Raw genomic sequence first — 19,491 nt, 5'->3', positions numbered from 1 at the left:
AAGGTGCGATATATTACAGTGGTGGGCTGTCGTCGCAACTTGACAAAGCCCATGCCTTGCACGCCAGTTTAAAGAGTCAGGTTAAAATTCATTGTTGTGCATGACAGTTGAAACACAACACAGTTCATAAATGGAAGTTGGACAGATGTGTTATCTCCCTTTTATAGAAAAGAGAATTATGTTTTGATTTCATTTACAAGTATTTAATGATGGCAACAAATTTGTTCCTCTTCATTTTTTGTCTTGGTGTGGCCCTTTTCTCACTGCTTCATATTGTACAATTTTGTACATATTCTTTGTGTATCATCATTGTATCTAACCTGGATATATGTTATTTTCTGTTTTTCAGATGCCATGGTCCATGGATGTTATTGGGGGAAGCACGTAAGGTGATACAGGAGCTGCAAGTTTTGACGCCTATTTTTGTATTTCGGCAAGTAACAAAGCACTAATGAGCAATAAATACCTTCAAAGGATATCAATTTTTGCAGCATTTTTCATAAGATATTGCATAATTCAAACAACTTTACCTTCAGAAACTAACAAAAGATACAAGCGATCTTGTAGACTTCCAGTATACTGGGTACCCCTGATCAAGGAAGGAGCAAGAGAAAGTTCAAACAACGGACAGAAACAACAGTTGAGATCGTGTCAAGAATGATGACCATCAGCTCGACCTTGCTTAGGCGTGTAGCAATACACACAAATATGGACTGTAACTGTACAGAATTATAGGTTGACTGTGCAGAAAACACACCAGGCTGTCGTATTAATCTAAGTGTGCTCGAGATTTACAAAGAAAAATTTGAAGTTTAGACAAAATTTTGCTTGTGTGTTTTCATCTTTAAAATAATGTGTAACACAGAACAAATTGATCACCACATGGTATTTAGCTGCAACCGCTACAGATAATCCAGTTTCTTGTTACTATTTTGGTTGCATGAGCCAATTGGTTGCTGTGATGTGTAGAAGTTGTTTAGGTCGCGTGAGGCATGAAAAAAAATATAACTGCTGATAAGTCATTTGTTCTCATATCTTCGTGAATGAACACTGTGTCAGCTATTATAGTGTAGTTGATTCATGCCTCACGTGGAATAATCCAAATACATGCCACATGTATTGTTTGGCTGGTGAAACCGAAAGACATCAAGAAATGAAATTGTAAATTGCGGTTATGCACTGATCGCCATGCGTTGATCTATGCATTCTAATGTGACATTTTTCAAAGCGCTAAAACAACAAGGACGCAGATTGATATCCTTCTGCATTCTAATGTGTAACACATCGTTTGCAACAAGGCTCGAAACTTAAATTTGGTGTCTGTTATTCCGAATTGATTCCACACTTTACATGAAAAGACCTCCGGCTGTCATACTGACGACATAAATGTATTTCAGGTTGACAAAAACACTGTATAATGAATAGACGCCATGCCGCCATATTGACAGCGAACCGTTTAAATGACGCCATACTGTAATATGAAAAGACATGAGGCCGTCATTTTGACGGCTCAGTTGTATTCCTAGTTGACAAGCAGAACGTCAAAATGATCAAAAACACCGTCGTTTGGAAATGACGGCCGGCTGTCATTTTGACGGTTAGATGCTTGGAAATAGAGCTGCCAAGATATTTACCGTCATTTTGACGGATTTTTTTTTACAGTGTAGACATCCAACAAATACGCGCCTGACTACGACCAGCGGGTTTACTTCAGGTGTCACGAAGAAGAGAGAGAGCGTGCTTCTCGTCCCTACCTTTCAGAAGGAAGATACTGCTGAAGAGAACCGAGGAGCACAGACGTCGTGGCCAGTCGGCAGCTCCGTTCTTCTTCGCCTAGCTTGTGGAGCGTGCGCGCGCCGCGGATATCCGCTTCTGCTTTTCCTTTTGGCTGTCGTACGCCCTCACGCGTTTGGAGGAGGAAATAGTGGCAGGGCTTTAACGTAGCTAACCGATCAGACGTGCGAACGCATGTGTTTAGCCTGATTGGGTCATGGTTTTGCTTTGCTGGCTCGTCGGCACGTCTGGCGGCGATATTAGACTCAGGTCAAGCTCTGATCGAGGTTTAGCTGATTTGGTATATGTTCGCGCCGCAGATGGAAGCACGGGCTTACTCCAAACTACACATCCACTGCGCACGAGGACGACAACAACCGTTGGGTCGTCCTGTGTGCACTGCCCTTGTTCTTTCGATTGGCGCTTTTTTGCTTCAACGAAGCAACTTGAGTGTGCGCTATGCTGCGCAAAATTTCTTTCCACAAACGCAGCGACTCCCATTCTGAATATTTTTTGCCTCTCCGTCCAGTCAATGCGAAATTCAAAAACTTTACATGGATTATAATGGATTTTGCATATAAAGCCATTGTCCGGCATTCGATCTCCTAGTTAGCAGGTCCACTCTCGTTTCGCCGTCCAACGAGTCAGCTTACGCCATATTGCCAGATTTTTTAAGGCGAGAGCCTTTAATGCCTCATCGTTGTCGACAGAAGGTTGTCGACAGAAGGTTGTCAGCATAAGCTTGTCAGGAGAGGTGTCACGGTTTTCGGTTGGTCGAAATGGTTATGACGTCAGAGTGGACGGAATCAGAGTAATGAGGTCACGCACGGAAATAAAAAAAAGAAATGACAGGAAAAAAAGAAGTTAAAACAAATGGAAAATAAAAATAAATAAAACATTAGAAAACTGCAAGCAATATAAACAGAAAAATAAAAAGAAATTAAAAAATAGGAAATAAAAACTCACAGAAAATTAAAAAACAAAATAAATAAATAAGACAATTAAAACAACAAAGAAAATAAAAATAAACAATACAGAAATCAATGCCAAACAGTGCGCCAGGAAAGACTTTCGCCTTTCAGCACTTTAGAGAACTATCATAGTGCCCCCTGAATTTTTCCCCTCTCGAGGCTTCTGTTTCCTACAAATCCCCGCCTGTGTCTGAGCCACTCTCTCTCCAAGGATCAGAAGGAAATTGCACGGGCCTGCCTACTGGCTTGAGCCAAGCCACCACCGCTGCCACGTGCAGATAGAGGAGAGTTAAAAGATAAGAGGAAAGAGAAAAAGGAAAGAAGAGACGCGCGTCGCAGCAACAACTGCGTCCGCCGGAGCGGACGCTGCTGAAAAAACATATAAGCGGCTGAAGCCGCGCTTGCCGAAGCGTGGATGTGGTGGTTGTTTAGAGCGTATGAAAGGTAATGCTCGAAGCGTTTTTCGAATAAAAGTTGGATGTTCTGCGCTGTATGCGTGTACGTGTTTCTGTCTCTGTCCGTGTTTTTTTTCGCGCAGTTTAATCAAGAAGGAAAGGAAAGGGAAAGGCTTTCGCATGTCCGCTCTTAAGCCGACTTAAGTGCAATCCTGTTTTTTTCTGGTTGCCTTGGGACGTGTCTTGGGATAGAATGGTGTGGTGACGAGGTCGGCAGCCTTCGGGCTGCGGCCGCGTATCTGTTTTTTCAGCCAGCGTCCGCTCCAGCGGACGCGGTTGTTGCGACGCGCGTCTTTGCTCTCTCTTTCTCTCTTTCCTCTTATCTTTCAATTCTCTTCTATCTGCACGTGGCAGCGGTGGTGGCTCGGCTTGAGCCAGTTGGCAGGCCCGTGCACTTTCCTTTTCATTCTTCTCTCAGTCGCAACCAACCAACCAACCTGTTTTTTTCTGGTTGCCTTGGGACGTGTCTTGGGATAGAATGGTGCACTGAATTCGTCGCAAGACTGACGTGTTGCTTGAGGCGATATACTTAAAATTGCATATCACGAGAGCTTCGTATAGCTTGCACTTCATGGATGTGGTCGATTATGCTGTAATAGATGATAAACAACGGCTCGTGCAAGTCTGTCAGGGAAATTGATAGGTTGGGCTGATGTAGTTTCCTTTTCGCAGGAATTTGAAACAACCAAAATGGCCACGTGCGTTTAAAACAAGGGCGTAATCACCGGTTTTTGATTGGTTTGGTTTGCCTTATTAGGGTTTAACGTCCCAAAGTGACTCAGGCCATGAGGGACGTCGTAGTGAAGGGCTCCGGAAATTTCGACCAGCTGGAGTTCTTTAATGTGCACTGACATCGCACAGTGACATCGCCTCTAGAATTCCGCCTTCATCGAAATTCGCCCGCCGCAGCCTGGATCGAACCCGCGTTTTTCGGGCCAGAAGCTGAGCGCCGTAACCACTGAGCCACCCCGGCGGGTACCGGTTTTTGAGGAAAGCAAATGGCGCAGTAACTGTGCCACTTCTCAACGGACACTTCAATCAGGCCTCAAAGGAAGGTGAGAGAGAAAGAAGAAAGAAAGAGGTGCCGTAGGGGAGGATTCCGGAATAGCTTCAAACACCTGGGCCTCTTTAACGTTTACTGGCATCGTACAGCACACGGGCGCCTTTTGCGTTTCACCTCCATTGAAACAAGGCCGCCGAGATAGTGTTCGAACCCGGGTAATCCGCCTCAGTAGCCGAGCGCGCTAACCCTAAATCACCGCGGCGGGTCCCAGTATTACAACGCAGATAAGCCGTACGTATAAAATTTGAAGGAAAAGAGAGGACAGCCATTTCTAGTTTCCGTGTAGCACAAATACGCCATCTAACTGGAGCGGAGTTCATCCGACCAGCTCTACAGGTAACGAGAAGCACCCCTTCTCTGTCGTATATTCTGTTAAATATTGAGCTTGAACAACTTCTCGTAGTTTATCGCGTTATATGTGATCCCACTCATGTAATATTAACAAAGACTGCGTGGCCACCGGTCGATAACAACCCGTTGTGTTCATGGGCACAACACACAAACTGGGAAGAAGTTGTTGATTCTGAAGCGATGGCAGATACCCGCGATGGGGGATTGGCTACGGTTTAGTGCAGATAGGATAGGATAGGATAACTTTATTCGGCTCTAGCACAAGGTTTTTTATGTGGTCAGATGAGTCCATCCGCAACGGTCGGTTGCCCCTATTCCAGGACTCCGCTGGATGCTGCCGTCAGCTGAGCTCGCCGTATCAAACCGATCTGGTCATCGCGGCAGTCGCTGGAGAGCGGACCCTCCCATTGCTCCACACTTGGGTTTTGTATAACTGGGACGATGTCGACTTTTTGACATGCCCATGTGATGGAAACAGGAGACAAACTTGTTTTCTCGGTTGCCTAGCGCGCAGCTCATAATCCGGCCTTTGTCACGAAATCAATCTACCGTTACATTCCAAACAGGGCCCCTATGCGATGTGAAAATTTAGTGTTTTACTATTGCTGCCATGGTAAACAAATTCTGTACCACTTTTTTATTTTCAAACGACCTCTCTGAGCGGCTGGCCGTGGCATGCCGCATGAGGGCGCACGGTAGCCAAGATGAAAAGGCTGAAGGAGATATCGTAATCGCCTATGGAAATCTCCTTGTTTATGTTACTATTTATTTATGCCTTTATTATTTTCTTAGTGAAAAATTGAACCATTACATGCGTTGCATTAGAATTTACACATAAAGCCATCGTCCCGTCTTCGATCTACCAGCAAACAGGTTCCCTGTCGTTGCGTCGTCTAATCTGCCAGCCTAAACCCTATTACTACTCCCTTTCCTCTTTAAATGGTCCCCTTAATTTCCAGCAGTTCACCGCCTGTTTCTTGGCCACTCCCTCGTAGTGGGTATGTGCCATTTTATTTGAGGCCAACCAAGCACTACACCTTGGCCAATCCCCCCCTGTGTGTATGTGCCATTCTTAAAAGGATGAAGAAGAGGAAGGCATCCGTGGTGCGTGCACACGGTCCACGAGCTCACCGAAGAAGAACGCAGCCACCGACTCGAGTCGAAGTCTTTTCTCGGTTCTCCGCAGCAGCACCTGACTTCTAAGAGGTACGGACGAGGATAGCCTTCCCCACCTTCTTTAGCAGACCGTGCCTGAACTGTCCGGCAGTCGACGGGGTGCTTCTGATACATATTTAGATGAGAAACGCGATGCACAACCATTAGCTTGGCACCAGTTGTCCTCTTCTCCTGGCCCTCCTCATTGAACCCTGGGCTATCCCCATCGTGGATATTCGCCATGTCACTAAGGCAACAACAACCAGGCGCATGCTCGACGTTAGGCCTGTCACTGAGTCTGGCTTGAGTGGACCCAAAATATGCATGCCTTTGACTGAGGCCTCTGGCTCAAACGTCCTATCGTCTTTTTCAAGTTTCCGCGCCAACGCATTTGCTCTTGGTCATATGTATCGGGGCTCTTTTTGCAACGCCAGTGTGTTAGCTGACGAGAGCCCTACTGCACAGCCCAGATCTTTCAGAGGTTATGGTACACATAGCTCCTGGGTTCAGTTACTTTCCCCTCCAGCACTTCTCCTGTCCTGATTTAGCACCTGTGTTTTCGTCTTTGATACTATTTAACTATGAGTTGTTGATATAACCAAGATGTAGTTGGTGATGGCCAAGATAATTATTTCAGTTATCCGCTTCATCTCGAAGTCTTACAGCCAGAATTTCCTTGCGTCAGGTTGCCATGCCCAAAGCGGGTGGCAAGCACGGACATGGCGAAAAGCGACACCGCGAGTCCAAGGCTTCGACGCTCCCTCCTGGCTCCGGACCCTGCGAGACCAACATGACCACTGGCGTCACCGACTGGGAGCCCACGGACAGGGGCCCCACCGCTGCCATTAGCGGCGTCCAGCACGAAATCCAAACGGATGCAGCTCCCGACGAAGTCCAGGAGGAACCCGCGCAGGCAGCGGCTGTGGAGATCGCGGCTGGTCAACCGCAGCAGCAGGAGGGGCTCGATGAACCGGTCATGCTTGGTGCGACGCCATCTCGAGCGGCGGATCAGGACGATTCAACAACGACTGCATCTGTACGTACACGGGAGAGATGCCGCTGGCAGTCTTAAGTGGGCGTCACGGCAGCGACGGCTTGCAGGCGATCTATTTGCTATTGATTCGCTGACTGAAACGTCGTTACTAGCGCTAAAAAAACCACAAGGAACAGCGAAGAGATACCGACGGGACACGCCCATGCGCTGTTTGGCGCTAGTAACCGTATTTCAGTCAGTCAATCAAAAGCACGAGAGCTCCTCTTTCTTCTTTGAGTTGTTCCTATTGCGTTAACTGCATAGGACTCCAATGACGCAGCTCACAAGGTCGTCCACATTCAGCCACTTGTTATAAATTGCGTGGCCTCTCGTTGGGTCTTCAGCTGTGCAGTGAGCTAGGAATCGTTTTAATAATAGTCACACACTCAAATACAGAAAAGCGTGCGATATCCGCATAGAACACACACGAGAAGCATCCTTCGAACATATGCACGTTAACGTAGCCTACCGTGCTCATGCACCACAGTCTCTCAGTAGCCGCCGCGGTGGCTGAGTGGTTACTGTGCTTGGCTGCTGACCCGAAAGACGCGGGTTCGATCTCGGTCGCGACGGCCGAATTTCGATGGAGGCAAAATTCTAGAGGCCCGTGTACTGCGCGATGTCAGTGCACCCCAGGTGGTCGAAATTATCCGGAACCCTTCACTAAAGCGTCTCTCAGAGCCTGACTCGATTTGGGAAGTTAAAACCCCATAAACCAAACCAAACACTCTTCCAACGACAACATTCGTTATGTCGAACGTACGAGGGGTAAGAGCAAAAGTGGCTGGTAGAAAGCATACATGCTGAGCTATAAGAAAGTTTTCTAGGCATGCCTGCCTCATAAGGAACTCGCGGACTAGGCTCAACGATATCGAGAAGGTGCTGTATCTGGTTATGAGAGCGAGTTGGTGTCGTAAAACTTGTACCGGTGCAATAGGTGCACATTTCTGGGCAGTAATTTAGCTCAACACAAGACAGGGACAAGAAGCACTGCAGAGAACACCGCCTCTTCCATGTATTTACCCTTATTGCAAAGAATGATCCGGGAAACGTGCCTGCCTGCCGCCACAGTTGAGTCACACGCCGGAATGCATTGCATGAAACACGCTTCCTGTTAAACTGCATCACACTCTCGCGCTGTGCATTGCACGTCGTCGTCGTCATCAACTTCCATCTGCGGCGCGAACAGATCAGATGAGCTTAACGTAGTAGAGCAGAACGTTGGGCCAGTTGGTGTAGCGACATATTCAAGAAAAGTTTGCGCAGAATGACACAAGACGGAGGGAGAAACACGTACACACACACGGGCGCAAACTTGCAACTGTATTTTCGGAAACGATACATCACCTTAAAAAGCAGAAAGGGCGAAAGCGTACGATTCCCAGTGCAACACATGTGGGAGCAGATTGGTACATCAAATATAGCATCAGTGACAGGCACAAGACAATTCAAACTCAGCGGAAATACCCAGAAAGCAGGAACACGAAAGCGGGTTATCGGTCGCGAAGAAAATCAAATTCTTTTTTGAGAAGGGCTACCGATGCCTTACTCACACAGTCTGCCGTACTAGATATCTCGAGGGCCTCTACAATTTCTCGGGCCACCCTATCGGAAGCTCTCCCGATAACCACCGTAGAACGGAGGAGAGGGCGGCACTGCTGTTTCTTCTTATTATTCCTTCTTCTTATTTATTGCGCTCGTGTGTGTGTATGTGTTTCTCCCTCCGTCTTGTGTCATTCTGCGCAAAGTTTTCTTGAATAAATGAGCTTAACCTCAATCAGAGCTTACCCTGAGTCTAATATCGTCGCCAGAGGTGCGGACGACCCAGCGATGAGCAAAACCGTGACCCAACTAGGCTTAACACACGCTTCTGCACGTCTACTCGGTTTGACTACATTAAAACCCTTCCAATTTTTTACACGCAGCACAAAAACAGGCACTACTTAAATGCTGGCAAGCGTATGCATGTATAAATTTAGTGAAGAAATGACAACAAAACTGGCAATTTTATGCAGAAAGTTTGTTCCCTGTCATATTACTCACGCCTGTACATGTGTACTCTGTCAGGCTCATGCGCAGATATAGACAGTAGTTATCTCCTTTCTATACGAAGCCTGTCCAGGAACTAAGAAATCAATATCCCCATGAAACAGGAACAATTATCAGGCACCTGGGACAGCTGCTAGCTAGCGCCGCTAGATGCCGTATCAGCTTGTACCTTCTCAACTGCTCTCGTGACAGGTGACATCGTCCAAACGAAGCGGCAAGCGCCGCAAGGGACAGAAGCGGCGCGAACGAATGCAACGTGGCTCCAAAGCCGACGTGAGCGGGAAGGTGCAGCTGACCGGCGCACTTCTGGAGTGTACCGCTGGCACCGAAGCCCAGAACGGTCTTGCGACCACTAAGGACGCCGCCTCCAGCGCCGTGAAAGAGAGCAGCGAAGGGGGCGCCACCAACAGGCAGCAGGACGAACGACCGGAAGGCGCAGTTCCGAAGCCCGCCTCCGCAGGTACCACGGGCGAAGGACAAGAACAGGTGCAGCAGGTGTCCAACGAACCTGCTCCTCTGGGGGAGGCACCCGGAGACTTGTCAGCGATGCGTGCGGACTTGCCGCTGACCGTCACCACTGTTCGCTGCACCGAGACGGACGCGGTAAATCCTTTTGCTTGGATACGCGCCGGTTGCTTTTTTCTAGGCCAATGGTTATAAGATCCTGGAGGTAGTTACGGTGTGCATCGATTTATACCAAGCACTCACGGCTCATTCCGGGCAGGAAACAGAAATCGGCAAGGGGATAAAAATGGGAGTTAAGATAAAATCGACTTATAGGTGCGATAGCACGTTTTGCCTAGTTAGGCTTTCTTCATCTTTGTATAGGTTACAATAAACTTGAAAATTCGAGTAGCACCCTAATGTTCTTGCAGTCGTTCTTGGCTTCTCTCTTGCTATAAGCCGCCTGAGTCGTTCGTTGCGATTCGAGTTATCGTTCTCTCTTCTCGGCGGTCTCTCAAGCTATTTATACTCGCCTCTCTACTGCACATTCCTCCGGCGCTTTCATCATTCGCATCTTCTTTCTCGCTCATCTGTTTCTGCATTCCGTTTAACAAGGTTTATTTTCTTCGCCGCTCTGCTTCAGCCTGCCGCCTGGCTCTGTCTGCTGATTCGGTTTATTCGCGTTGGCGCTGTGTTAGCAAGAAGTGGCCGGATTCTTTTCGAATAAAGAAATTGATTTATTTTAAGACAAGAATTTAAGACAAGAATACAAGAATGACATAACTGGATTATTGATACGTAGGAGGTTCGGCGGATCTGCAGAGTTGGGAGGGCCTCGCCGACGCGTCGTCTCGTATCGTTGGCGCCTCTCGGTCGTCTCTCCTCCCAAGCTGCAACGGTGGGGCTTTTATAGCCTGAGGAACGGTGGCCCCTCCGAACTGGCCAATCCAAAGGCAGCACTCGACGGCAGTCCGAAAGGACCAACCAGCGACCGCGCGGCCAACCGCTTCAAACTTTGCCGCGTGCAGTGGCGTCCGGGGGAGGAGGAAACGGCGCCTCGCTGTCTGGCCTCTTGCGACAAGTCCAGGCGTGTTGGTTGAAGATACTTCTCCTTAGGACTCCGCTGCCGTAAGGCGCAGCATCGTGGATTGTCAAGGGACGCTAGGAGGAGAAGTTAGCGGCGTGCAGAATTGGAATCGGAAGGGGTTTCCAGGCGTGACAGCGTGTAAGTTATGGGAGTGCTAACACGGCCCTTCCAAAAATTGCGCCTGTCCTCAGGCGCACGTTGTGGATACTAATTCCTCGGTGTCCAGGGCGCGTTCCTTGTACCTTCTCAGCTGTTCGATGTTCACGGTTTTCTCGTTTAACTTTGCAGGAATGTGAGGGATCCTGCTTATGACAGACATGTTGGGTCCGGTCAATGCTGTTATTTCGAACGGCCCTTCATATCTGGGATCTAATGTAGATCTTGCGCCGATTTCTAGAAGAACGAGATCTCCACACTGGAAATACGGCGTCTGACGTCCTTCGTTGTAGCGTCTCGTTGTTTCCTCCTGGCTCCTCTAAAGAGAGTTTTTCATGTCCTGGCGCCCCTTGGCCCTTTCATGGAGTCTTTCTGCGGCGTCTATTTCTTCAAAGGTGGTTCCAATGTTCAGTTCTCCGGGCACTTTCGGGTCGTAACCGTGCATGAGGTAAAATGGACTTTCGTTGCTGAGGCGGTGCTTTGTGACATTGATACCGAACGTCGCCTTAGGTAGTTCCTTTTTCCATGATTCGGAGTTGCTGATGACCTTCCTTAGTACTTGTTTCAGTGTTCCCACCATTCTTTCAATCAGTCCGTTTGACTGCGGCCAGTACGGAGGAGAGTTCACGTGCTGAATTCCAAGTCTGTGGTGAACTTGAGCTGTTCGTTTGTTCACGAAGCCTTTTGCTTGATCCGTGATGACGATGCTGGGCACGCCGAATCGGGGAATCCAGCGGTTAGTAAGGAAATCCAAATAGTGCTTCGAGGAGGTGCTTGGCACTGCCACCGCGTCCATGTACCTTGTTGCGTGATCGATGCATACAAGTGCATATCCTTCGTTTTTATCCAGGGGGCCCATATGATCGAGAGAAATGACCACATTGGGCTCGCTCGGAATTTCTCTGGGGTTCAGGCACCCTTCGGCTCGCGTCGTTCGTGAGTTTACGACTTGGCACGTGTGGCATGACTCGATGTAACTGCGGATGTCCTTCGCTATAGATGGCCACCAATACTTTCTTTGCACCAAGGTCTTTGTTTTCTCGCTTCCAAGGTGTCCGTTGTCGTCATGAAACACCGCCATGACACTGCTTCGGAGTGCCGCGGGAAGCACAACTCTTCTGCAAACGCGTCCTCTTTCGATAGACCTTTTCAACACAACGCCGTCTGCGACTTCGTAGCTGGAGCTGTTCGTTCCAGCTTCGGCGCGGAACTTTTGGCATTCGGGGTCACGCTCTTGAAGTTCGCGTATGCGGCTATGCTTGCTGACGATTACGGCGAGGCAGGTGAGATCGTCGCTGGTCACTTCGTTTTCGCTTGGTTCAGCTTCCAGCGTTTGTCTCGAGAGAGCATCAGCAGCAGCATTCTGTCGACCAGACCGGTGCTTGACGTCGAAGCGGTATTCCGCGAGATCCAGAGTCCAACGTGCGAACCGGCGGTTCGTCGCTCCTTTCTTCACTAGGTAGGATAGACTGAAGTTGTCTGTGTACACTGTGAATTGCGGGCCTCCCCGCAGGTAGATAGAAAACTTCTCCGTGATGGCCCAGTGCAGCGCCATACATTCCAGCATGTTCGAGTGTAGACCTCTGTCATGCTTATTCAGTGATCGGCTGCTCGTGGGCCGTGGTTCAACACGCCTGGACTTGTCGCAAGAGGCCAGACAGCGAGGCGCCGTTTCCTCCTCCCCCGGACGCCACTGCGCGCGGCAAAGTTTGAAGCGGTTGGCCGCGCGGTCGCTGGTTGGTCCTTTCGGACTGCCGTCGAGTGCTGCCTTTGGATTGGCCAGTTCGGAGGGGCCACCGTTCCTCAGGCTATAAAAGCCCCACCGTTGCAGCTTGGGAGGAGAGACGACCGAGAGGCGCCGACGATACGAGACGCGTCGGCGAGGCCCTCCCAACTCTGCAGATCCGCCGAACCTCCTACGTATCAATAATCCAGTTATTTCATTCTTGTATCCTTAAGTCTTAAAATAAACCTGTTTTCTTAATTCGAAAAGAATCCGGCCACTTCTTGCTAACATGGCGCAGCATCGTGGCTTGTCAAGGGAGACGCTCGTAGGAGAAAGTTAGGATGCGGGGCGCCTCGTGGTCGCTGAGCAGGTGCTGTTGGGGCCGCGTGGCTCGTAAGAAATGTGAATGCTGACAGCTGTCTTCTTTTGCGTTGCTGTTCAGCTCCCCGTGCACATAGTTCGGCTTCGGAATCTGTCGAAGGACCGGATTCATATATATTTACCATTTGCCGCGCTTCATGCATAGGTTCCTCCGGCGACTTCAACCTTCGCATGTTCTTTCTGGCATGTGCACGCAACCGCGTTTCTCGGTCTCTATCTTCACACCCTCTCCCCCTAGGCTGCAGCTGGCGCGACGCCCTCCTCCCATTCACTACAGCTGGCGCGACACTCCTCCGAGCTTACCCGAGTTACAACGAGCTTCACCTGGACGCAACGGTTTTTTCGCTACAGTTACCCATCTAGCGCTAGAGCATGAAAAGGGCTACAAGTCAGGACCACGCAGCATGGGATGATAATTAAAAATATTACTGACGTTAATAAAGAAGCAGCAAGAAGCAGCGCAGATTTGAAAGCTGACGTATACACTCTAAGAACTGATACTCTCTATGATAGAGTATACCGGCTACTGCACTCTCTTTAGCAGCAGTTTACTCCGCCTAAGTTCCCTAAGGAGTGAAGCGCCTCCTTCGGTAAAGAGTAAAACTGCGAGCGCACTCCCTCTAGGGCCTGAGGGAGTTGGAGGTTGTTTATTTTCTTAGCTTTTGTACTGCAGCGGAGCCATATATATAGTGACCTGTGACTCGCATCTTATGCAAACTAGTGATAAGCAAAAACAACCAAACAAGAAAGTGCGCTGTGCTCCGCCCACAGAGCCAGACCTTGTACATAACCGATACGTGCAGTGTACACTTTGGAGATTATTGCATTACATTCATACAGCATATTTGATTTGATTTCAATGGATTTTACGTCCCAAAGGAACTGCACTGACATCGCGACATCCCAAAGCGAAGTGCACTAACATCGCGCAGTGCATGAGGCTTTGGAGTTTCGCATTCATCGAAATGCGACCGCCGCGGGGTTCTGAATAGTCTATACCATTCAGCGAATTAAGTCATGCACTTCCGTAGAATGCGTTTAAGAAGAGACTGTCGTGGTAACGGTCGCAATTTATCCTAAACATTAGTTTATTGCTGTGTGAATATATTTTATGCCCTTCGGAACCGCCATTCACATTTTGCAACATCTATTTCAGCACAACAACCTCCAAGAAAAAGCGGTTCGCAGAAACGAGCGATGCTTCTGTTAAAGGAAAACACTTCTGTCAGATCCCGTAAACCTTCGCGGTCGACGGCGAAACATTAGTCTCAACACTTTATATGGCATTCCTACTACGGTATGAATGATCGACGAGTGCTCTAGGGAAGCTACACATCATTTTAATACGAATAATAGTGCATCAGGACACCAGTTAACTCGTTCGCGAAGGGCGAGTCAACGTACTGTGCACCATGAAATTGCTGTCGAGTAAAGATTTACCGTGGCGTTGTGGCGTTCAGATGTTGCCTTTACTGTTTCATCATTTACTGAGCTGTGCCAACTCTAACCAGCCAGCGATCTACCAATTTAGAGAACAGAACTTGCGACATATACGCACGAAACTGCCGCTGAACTCAAAATGTTAGCATATATATCTATTGAAAAGCATTCCCACCCGTCCCAAGTATAGGCGAGAGGTAGCGCACTCGGCTCGCAATGCCGAGTTTCCCGGTTCGAATCCTCCCTCCGGCGCAACTCTTTTTTCCCAGCCATTCGTAATAAAGGAGTGTTTCTACTCCTGCAGAGGGAGTGCGCCTAGCAGGAGTGCGGCGACTCTGGAAAAAGGAGTGAAATATGGGACAAGCGTATACTCCATCGAAAGGAGTTCCCAGCACTCCTTTTGTTCTTAGAGTGTATGTGGAGGGGATTCTTTATACAAATTAAAGAACAAATAAATATGAACGGCACACGTATTCCGTAAAGCTGAGTCGAACAGTCTTGACCTCAGAAAAAAGGAAAAAGTGTAACGAATGCCAGCCAGGAGCTAAACGGACTTACAAGAACCCTGTGTAAAGCTGCCACTGCGCAGTGAAAGCACCACTAATTGCCGGTCACGGGGGGGAGGGGTATGTTTTCGCACTTCACTGAGCTTAACGCGGAGGTGGCGACGACAACGTTCTAGCTTTGCGTTCCACCTTACCTGATACTGTCGATTCGTGCTACGTCACGAATTTTTTTTCTCGACACCATTTCAAGTTTCGAATTTTTGAGCAAGTTCAAAACTCCAGGTGGTATACGACCCCACCTACCCTCTGTATGAGTTCTTTTCGGGTACCCTAATAGTCAAGGCACGAAAACAAGCGAGCGCGGAATATCATCACTCGTTCTTCCAAGACTTCAGAACCCTTTCAGGCGTCATTTATTATCTCGATTCAGAATAAATATTTTTCTTTGGCAGAAATAGAATGCCCAGGCATCAAGAAATTTAGTCAGTTCTGAAGTTTTCGGGCGAAAAATAACAATGGGTGATTTTTTATTAGCACATACAAAATTTCTCGTAAGCTGTCAGTACATCCGAAACTGTACCATTGAATATTTACGAGATCGGCGCCTTAGTGACTGTAGAATCGTTTCATGCTTTCAACATGCGCATCACGAAACAAATCCATGCATGCGATGAAGTGGAATTCACTGATGGCACTTGTGTTCAAACGTGGTGATGAAAAACCCGAACTCGCAGGGAGGGCGAAGTCGCTTCAGTCGCAGCGCCCAGCGGAGACCCGAGTCGGAGAAGAGCCGCAAGCCGTCGACAGCGGAACTGCTCACCTCGATGGCCAACCTCGACACCTTGGTGCGTACACAACACGCGCGCCCAGTGCCTTTCCCCGGCCTACCATGAGGACTAGGCGCACCTCACAACTATCTTCTTTAACTCGGCTGCCATTCGAGTGAACTACGAGCTTTCTGGAGGGAGAACACGTATGTTGAGAACAAGTACAGGGTTAGTAAAAAGTTCCAAGACCAGAGGGTCTGCTTTTCAGCGTCTCATTCTGCCACTTATGATAGCAAAAAAAAGTATCAAGTTTCTCAGCGTTGCGAACGATACTTCTATCCTCTACAGAGATTTTTGGCTTCGGGGGTATCTAGACTGCGCTACTATATCGCAACCAGTGGCCTCGGAACTTTTGACCGACCCTGTACCCCATTTTCGAAAAGTAACCGAGCAACATGTTTTTGCTTCTCAACCGTATAAGGGAGCCTTTTCGCCCCTAAATACTGAAAGGTGTTGAAATGTGAGAAAAAGGGCTCACCTTACTTTACCCAGATTCAGAGCTTAAGGACTGCCACTAGTGCTTCGCTGCGCGGCAAACAAACAAACCACCGTTGCTCGGTTAGTTCAAGCAAAAACTTACATGCGGTATTTGCACAGACTTAATCATGAAATGCATTCATACACTTCAAATTCCCAAAGCTACAGTTGCAAGCACAGCCCGTTGCTGTTTGATCATGTCCTTATCATTCTTTTAAGCGAAAGCATTTAATGCCTCATCGTTGTCGAGGTTGTGAGCAGAGATGTCACGCTTTTTCTAGTGAGACCAGAAAAAAATATTTCTGCACGATGTTAATCGAATCACCATTCTTCCGTTTAGCAGACGAGCGTGCTAATGGCTACGCTACTTCCTGTCAACGCATATGAAGTTCTTGTCTAGGACGCCGCAGAGTGCTTGCGGAAAGGCGTCGAATCAGATGGATGCCTTCGAAACGCCCTCCAGTGTCTCCAGCATTTAAGATTCATAAACAATTGTGTACTTAATTAACACTTTAACCACACATCATTGACACAAGCAGCAACACCGTGCTAAAGGCTTTCGCCTAAGCGAGCTTTAGGCCAACAAAGCGCTCTCGTGAACTTTTTGTATTTTGTTTTCGAAATAGCAAAATCGGTATGTCTGAATTTCCTAGCTTCTTAAAAAAGATGGCCGCAGTTTCGGCCGTTTCTCCGTCACTTACTAAGATAAGCGGTTCGGACACCCGCAGGCGCGGTCTCCAGATCCGTCAACCTGGCGGAAGTCGACGGGCGTCCTGACCAAGAGCGATATCACGATCACCTCGGTGTGCGTCGGGACCGGCCTGCTCTTCGGCTCCCTGGTCATCTTCCTGGTGATGATCTCAAACCAGAAGGTGGTCATCCAGCATTTCTGCCCCACCGCGGACTGCGACCGACATGCGGCGCTTCTCACCGAGCACCTCAATTGGAAACTCGATCCCTGCGAGGACTACGCGGCATTTGTCTGCTCGGCGTGGGAGCCCTCCAAGGCCCACCGCGACTTGGCCAGGTCGGCAATAGACGACCTGCGGTTCTCCTGGTACGACCTATTCGCCGACACACTAACCAAAGGCTCGATCACGGTGCCCGCCGGAAAAAAGCCGATGGCCATGTACGATATGTGCAGAAGGGACTACCCTAAGAACGCCTCCCAGATGACGTGGATCCGAGGCATGCTCGAAAAGTACGGTCTGTACTGGCCGGAGAGGCCCGCGAAGCAAATTTCACCGCTGGCAATGTTTGTGGCCCTCAGCTACAAGTGGCAGTGGTCATTTTGGATCACTGTCGATGTGCTGCGGTCATCGTCATCCGGCCAGCGCCGCGTATTCGTTAGACCGGGACTCTACCTACCCATACTGCGCAATCACCACCGCGCAGTCAAGCAGGCGTACATCAAGTACTGGGAGCAGTTCCGCTTGCTCTTCTACCCAGACGGCAGCCTGATCGACCTCAGGGGAACGAAACGCTCATCAATGAAATTCGCATTATGGAAGAAAATATAATCGAAACTCTTTATGAACTGTCAATGTCTCCCAAGAAAAGACCGGCCTTGTTCTTTTTCAGAGATATTGCCTCCCACGTACCAAATGCTTCTGCGGCCGAGTGGATCAAAGATTTCCAGATTGGTCTGTCACTCGAGCCGAGCTTGAGCGTCAACGATGAGATTATTGTCAGCGACGTCTCCCTCCTTGAAGCCGTAGCCAATTTTGTGACCAAATACGGCACTGTGCAACTGAACAAGCACATATCGTGGCTAGTGGTGCAGTACTCGAGTATTCCGGCCGACTATTCCATGCTCGTCGGCTACTACGGAAGCCAGGAGAAAGCAGAGCTGCTACTTCCAGTGTACTGCGCTCACCACGTGGAAGCCTCGTTCAGGGTCCTCGTTCTTGGACTCGCTTACTTCGCGAGATTTACTGACCGAGACCGCCAGACCATCGACACCGGCTTCAACGGCCTCATCTCGGCTGCCGTGGAAAAGGTCCAAAAAGCCCCCTGGATAGACGACCAGAGCAAAGCGTCGGCAACAGAGAAGCTCATGGCCATGAAAAATGCGCTTTGGCCACCGGCTTCGCTCCTCCAGGACGGGGAACTGGAAAAAATATACGCCAGTTTCCCTGACAGTCAGCCATCCTTTGCTCATTATTGGGTCACAACACGCCAGGCAGCTATCGCGGTACAGAGGACGCAGGAATACGACGAGGCCATGCTGCTTCTGGGAAACCACTTCCCGGAATACGCCGACTACGACTACGTATCCAACACCGCGAAGATGTCACTCGGCGTGGCGGCGCCTCCCGCGTTCTACAGCAGCGGGACCAAGTCTATGCTGTATGGCGGCCTGTTCTTCCTGATGGCCATGCAGCTGGTCAAGGCGCTGGACAGCGAAGGAATCAGGTGGACGGCCAACGGGACCGCGGTCGACGGCACCATCCTGTCCAACTCTACGCTGGCAGCATACCTCGCCCGCGAACAGTGCCATCAGGGCGCGGAGAACTCGAGTGTATTTCCCGAGGTGCCTGCCCTGGAGGTGACCTACTCCGCACTCGCAGCTTCTCACCTACATAGGGACAGCGACAACCTGGCGCTGGCTGAAAAGCTGCCCCCAGAGCACGTCTTCTTCATGACCTTGTGCTTCTTGACCTGTGCGAGCCCTGGCGCCCGGAATCCCAGCGGGGCAGACTGTAACAAGATCGTAAGAAGTTCCGAGCTCTTCGCTCACGTCTACAAATGCGCCAAAGGAACCAAGATGAACCCGGAAAGGAAATGCTCGTTTTTTTCGTGACTTCGCTGCAGCAAGCCCTACTCCAAAGCTGCAGCATCCTTTCATTGTGCATAGTTTGAAATTCAGTACCGAACTATACCCGATGTCAAGGGAACCCTTCTGGGATGCCCTTGTAGGAGCTTAAACTGCTTGTGTTTTTTTTTATACAGAAACTGCGTAATGTAGACCAGGGAAGAGTACCATTTTTGTTTTCTGGCTATGTGAAACCATGTTTAAACTCCTGCTCTAGTGATCAGCCGGGAATTTAAGAAACTCTGCATCGCACATCTTGCTTCGCACTGTGGAGCATAGCTTGGACCAATGAGACAATGTGCACCAAAGACCAACCCCATGAATTAGCATGAATATTGGGCTCATGTTGGCATGAAGTCTGTTTTCGTGATGGTGGTGCTGTACTGTTTAACCTCAAGCTTTGGGGCTCTACGTATGGTTTGTAAATTATCTTCAGTGACTGACGGGCATGGTAGTAGCTACCTGGCACAGGTCGTGTACATAATTCTGGTAATTTCTTGAGCGACAGAAAATTTTCATTGCATTTTCACGCTAGCATCTTGCAGAGATCGCGACCCTGCGCTCGTATACGGAAGCGCAACAGGTGCTGTTCATGTCTACGTTACCTCATAAGCGATGTATTGCCACCGTACGTAAATCTGTTTATAGAAGTAGGTTCCGATGTTTGCAGGCATGTGGGCTTTTTATCTCGGCTGGCCTGACTTTGCGAGCATTGGCTGGGTCTAAATACAATAGGAGAAATATCTGACCGAAGTTATCGTCCGATTAACGTGCGGTAGAAT

The 19,491-nt window shown here is 49.0% G+C and overlaps 1 pseudogene; it reads left to right on the top strand.

Annotated features, from left to right (window-relative positions):
* Positions 1-6,288: 6,288 nt before the first annotated feature.
* LOC149332841 (endothelin-converting enzyme 2-like) lies at positions 6,289-18,710 on the top strand (annotated as a pseudogene).
* Positions 18,711-19,491: the final 781 nt, after the last annotated feature.

Source organism: Amblyomma mixtum, chromosome 8 (assembly GCF_055824585.1).
Source record: "Amblyomma mixtum isolate Tamu chromosome 8, ASM5582458v1, whole genome shotgun sequence".
NCBI classification, from domain to species: Eukaryota; Metazoa; Arthropoda; class Arachnida; order Ixodida; family Ixodidae; genus Amblyomma; species Amblyomma mixtum.
The sequence above is the reverse complement of the archived record's forward strand: the minus strand, read 5'-3'. Positions and strand labels throughout refer to the sequence as shown.